At 43.2% G+C, this 5,116-nt stretch overlaps 1 protein-coding gene across 1 annotated transcript in view; it reads right to left on the minus strand.

The window, feature by feature from the left end:
- Positions 1 to 5,116, minus strand: part of ZNF81 (zinc finger protein 81) — an 84,391-nt gene that overhangs the window by 48,936 nt on the left and 30,339 nt on the right. The window lies entirely within an intron of this gene.

The following is a 5,116-nucleotide window of genomic DNA, read 5'->3' on the forward strand; positions in this document are numbered from 1 at the left end:
TATCAGAAACGGCAGGAAGGGGCCCCAGCTACTGCATCTCGCACGCAGAACAGCTGTCAACACCTCTAAATGTCTCCTTGAACCACTTCCCTGAGCCACCAATCAGTCATTCTGGGAGGCAGAAGAATGCCACGTGGCTGGTGGCACGGACATACAGGACTCAACTCCAGTCTCCAAACAGAACTGAGAATGCTTGACAATGTTGAATGTCACCTGAGCCCTGGAAACAGTGACAGCTAAGAAATACCCCCACCTGTTTGTGTTCTTCCTCAAGAAATGACTCGCCACAAAGAATCATTCTTCCCATGTAACTCAGCTAAGCCTGGCTGTCCACTCTTTCTCAGGACTCCCATTAAGAGTTTCAAACGCTTCCCTTATTTACCTGTGACGAGGCCAAATGTAGACCTTTCCCCTTTGGCCTAAACCTGCAGACAGGGCCAGACACTGACCCTCCAACTCCCCGTTCTTTGTCTTGTGAATGATTAACTGAGGTTAGAAATTTGTCCCTCTTAAATACAGAGAACAAACTGAGGGTTGCTGGAGGGGTTGTGGGTAGGGGATGTGCCAAATAGGTAAGGGGTATTAGGGAGGACACTTGTTGGGATGAGCACTGGGTATTATACATAAGGGATGAATCACTGAAATCTACTCCCGAAATCATTAAAGCATTATGCTAACTAACTTGGATATAAATTAAACAATAAATAAACTTTTAAAAAAGTGAAGGAAAAAAAGGAAATTTGTCCCTCTTAAACTAGGCAGACACAGAGACAAACATTTCTTTTTCAACTGACTGATTTGAGACTTTTCTTGATTGCTAAAACAATGCCACCCATAAATCTCCCCACTATAACTTGCTTACTCCCGTTATGAAAGTAAAAGACAAAACTGCCCTGCCCAGGCACTCCGGTTTTCAGATTTCAAGTGCTCTCTCGATTGTAACAGCCTGAATAAAATCAATTTTCTTGCTTGTTTAGTTTTGGTCTTGGACAGTTTGGTGCCATGACTTGAATTAGGACTGGAAGCCCACCCCGGGAACCCCATCTTCCCCACCGGGGTACCGAGGCCCCTGCAGCACACTGTGCTCCTTCTCTGGTGATTCATGGATCCTATGAGGAGTTCAGCTCCTGATCCCTGGGCTTGGACACTGTCCATGGTAGTAAGGATGTGTGATTTTCATTCTTTGGGCGCTCTTCTGGTTTTATTTTGTTGCTGGACTTTGCTTAACCTTGGTATCCATTGGAAACTCTCCATCCGGTTCTCAGCCCCTTCATAAAACTCCTGCTGATTATATGTCTCATCACTACGGTGACAACTCAATGCCTCCAAAAACAGCATACTTTGATAACTAAGGACAACTTAGAACTCCATTGTCCCCTTTGGGGCATTTGAGATCTCCCTAAACCTGTTCACTTATGAAGCACCTTCAAATCTTGGGGCTCTAAGATCTCTTTTCACCAATGGGCAGCTTATTTTGTTTGGTACAAAGAGGCTGAAAAATGAGAAAATGCCACCAATCTATCCCAAACAGTATAGTCCCTTAAGGACTCTCTCTCTCTCACCACCAGCCTACCCCTCCTGTTTCTCTTTCATTTCCTTACAACCTTTTCCTCACCAGAACCCTCCCTGCGCGCCACCCCAGTCCTTTCTCCTACTTACGATTATTCCTTATTCTGTAGATTCCTTTTATCCCCCCCTTCAGCCCCTACTCCCTCTCTTTTACCCTCTGTGGCTCCATTGTACTCTCCTGCTCCCCAATACCCACCCTCACCTGGATTACTGCCATTCTCCAACTGCGGTGGAAGGTCAACAACTTGAGTGCCTAGCTGAACAAGGCCTGGGTCTTGTTCAGATTTACATGCGATTGTTAAAGACTTTCTAGACCCCTGTAAGAACAGAGAAGAATTTAGTAATCCATTCAGACTGGCCTTTGGCATAGTCTCCTGGGCTCCCTTATTTATGTCAACTAATGCAACTGCTAGTGGGCCCCGAAGATAGACCTTCAAAAAATCACAACGCCTCTGAGGCTAACATGCAAGTTAAAACCATAAGGGAGAGCAAAGCACCAACCGCACTTTTCACAAAAGTAGAACAAATAATCCCAAAATTCATATAGAATCACCAAAGACCCTGAATGGCCACAGCAATCTTGAGAAAGAAGAACAAAGCTGGAGGGATCACAATCCCAGATTTCAAGATTTACTACAAAGCTGCAGTAATCAAAACAGTATGGCACTGGCACAAAAACAGACATGTAGAGAGAGAGCCCAGAAATAAACCCACGATTATATGGCCAATTACTTTGTAGCAAAGGAGGCAAGAATATACAAGGGGCAAAAGACAGTCTCTTCAATAAATGGTGTTGGGAAAACTGGACAGCTATATGCAAAAGAATGAAACTGGACCACATTCTGACACCATTCACAAAAATAAACTTATGATGGATTAAAACCCTAAATATAAGACCTGAAACCATAAAAGCCTAGAAGAGAACACAGGCAATAATTTCTCTAACATTAGCTGTAGCAATGTTTTTCTAGGTATGTCTCTTTAGGTAAGGGAGACAAAAACAAAAACTTTTGGGACTACAGCAAAATAAAAAGCCTTCACACGCAAAGGAAACCATCAACAAAACAAAAAGCTAACCTACTGAATGGAAGAAGGTATCGCAAATGATTTATCCAATAAGGGGTTAATATCAGAACACATAAAGAACATATACAAATCAACACAAAAAACCACAAATAGTCCAATTAAAAACAGGGCAGAGAACCTGAATAGAAGACAGCTGGCCAACAGACACATGAAAAGATACGCAGCCTCACTAATCATCAGAGAAATGCAAATCAAAATCACAATGAGATACCACCTTACACTTGCCAGAATGTTTAGACTCAAAAGACAAGAAATAACAGGTGTTGGCAAGGATGTGGAGAAAAAAGAACCCTCATGCACTATCAGTGGAAATGCAAGCTGGTGCAGCCACTGTGGAAAACTGCATAGAGGTTCCTCAAAAAATTAAAAATAGAAATACCACAGAGGCACCTGCGTGGCTCAGTCAGTTAGAGTCTGTCTTCAGCTTGAGTCATGATCTCACAGTCCATGGGTTCGAGCCCCACGTCGGGTTCTGTGCTGACAACTCAGAGTCTGGAGCCTGCTTTTGATTCTGTGTCTCCCTCTCTCTCTGTGTCTCCTTCTCTCTCTGCACCACCACCCCCAGCTTGTGCTCTCTCTCTCTCTAGCTCTCTCTCGTTCTCTCTCTAGCTCTCTCTCGTTCTCTCTCTCTCTCAAAAAAAAAAAACCAAAAAACATTAAACAAAAAAGAAATCCCACATGAACCAGTAATTCCACTACTGGGTATTTACCCCAAGAAAACAAAAACACTAATTCAAAAAGATACATGCGCCTCTATGTTTACTGCAGCATTATTTATAATAGCCAAGATATGGAAGCAACCTGAATGCCCACTGATAAGTAAATGGATAAGGAAGATGTTATATATATAAACACACACACACACACACACACACACACACACACACACAGAGGAATAGTACACAGCCATAAAAAAGGATAAGATCATGCCATTTGCAACAACATGGGTGGACCCAGAGAGTATTATTATGCAAAGGGAAATAAGTCAGAGAAAGACAAATACCATATGCTTTCACTCATATGTGGAATCTTAAAAAAACTGGATAAACAAAAGGCAGAATCAGATCCATGAATACAGAGAACAGATGGTTGCCAGAGGGGAAGGGAGTGAGGGGATGGGCAAAATGGGAGAAGGGGAGTAGGAGATGCAGGCTTCCAGTTATGGAATGAATAAGCCACAGGAATAAAAGGCACAGCATAAGGGGATACAGTCAATGGTATTGTAATAGCATTGCATGGTGACAGATGGTCGCTACACTTGTGGTGAGCTCAGCATACTGTATAGAGAAGTTGGATCACACTGTGGGGGAGAGTCTTTTAGAATCCATTCCCACTGAATTCCCCTCAAAAATTTATTCGTCAAAGGTACAAGACTGCAGACAACAGAGAGGTGAACTGACTTCTAACTACAGACAGATTAGAAAACATCTGAAAAGATGACTCTGCTCTCACTCTCAACAATCAAACGGCATCCACCTTGGTCACTAACTGTTGATGGCTTACCACCGGAAATTAAAGACATTATCCAAAAACATAATGTAAACTGGCAAACTACTCTTCTCTCCTAAATACTTACACTAACTAGCTCAGCACCATAAGGACTCCCCAAGTCAATACAATGCAAACCCAAGGCTTTTCAACTTAAATAATTAGAAGGAAACAAGTCAGGGCAATGTGCTCCACCCCAAACCTCCACAGACAGGGATATTTGCAGATGTTGTTATTTTAAAAAAGGAAAAGGGTACTAGGCTTGGGATTTCTTGGCCTAAAAATACAAAAGGGAACAAGATTCTAGGGGCACCTGCGTGGCTCAGTCCGTTAAGCATCTGACTCTTAATTTTGGCTCAGGTCATGACCTCGCAGTTCGGGAGTTTGAGCCCTGCATTGGGCTCTGCACTGACAGTGTGGAGCCTGTTTGGGATTCTCTTCCTCCTCTCTCTCTGCCCCTCCCCTGCTCATGCTCTCTTTCTCCCTCTCTCTGTAAAAATAAATAAAAAATAAAAAAAAATAAACATTTTTTTAAAAAGGGGAACAAGAGTCTAAAATTCCATCTCCTCAGTGGCTTTCTTCAAAGGGGCCCTCCCACTTGTGCCCACACCTGACTTAATATGTGAGGGGAAATAATCATCCCCCGGCCATGGACATCCCATCACCTTGCTAGTGGATGCGAGGCAACACATTCCACTACTAACACCTCTTATTTTCCTACCGCCCTCCCTCAGAATATACACACCATACCTGTGGTGGATCTGGATAACGCGCCACCTGACTTTCTCCCATCTAAACCTTCTGTCTTACTCTGTTCTCTCAGCACCCACCAAAGGGTTCTGTTTAGTTCTACTACCAAGGTAAGCCCCCCTGGGGGAAAAAAACAGCTCTTTTACATGAACCAGCTCTATTTGTGTCCGTATCTGTGTTTCCGTGTCTACGAGGAAGTAATGTTTTCCTAGCTCGAGGGAAA

The sequence above is a fragment of the Crocuta crocuta genome, unplaced genomic scaffold (genome assembly GCF_008692635.1).
Source record: "Crocuta crocuta isolate KB4526 unplaced genomic scaffold, BGI_CrCroc_1.0 scaffold554, whole genome shotgun sequence".
In the NCBI taxonomy this organism is placed as follows: domain Eukaryota; kingdom Metazoa; phylum Chordata; class Mammalia; order Carnivora; family Hyaenidae; genus Crocuta; species Crocuta crocuta.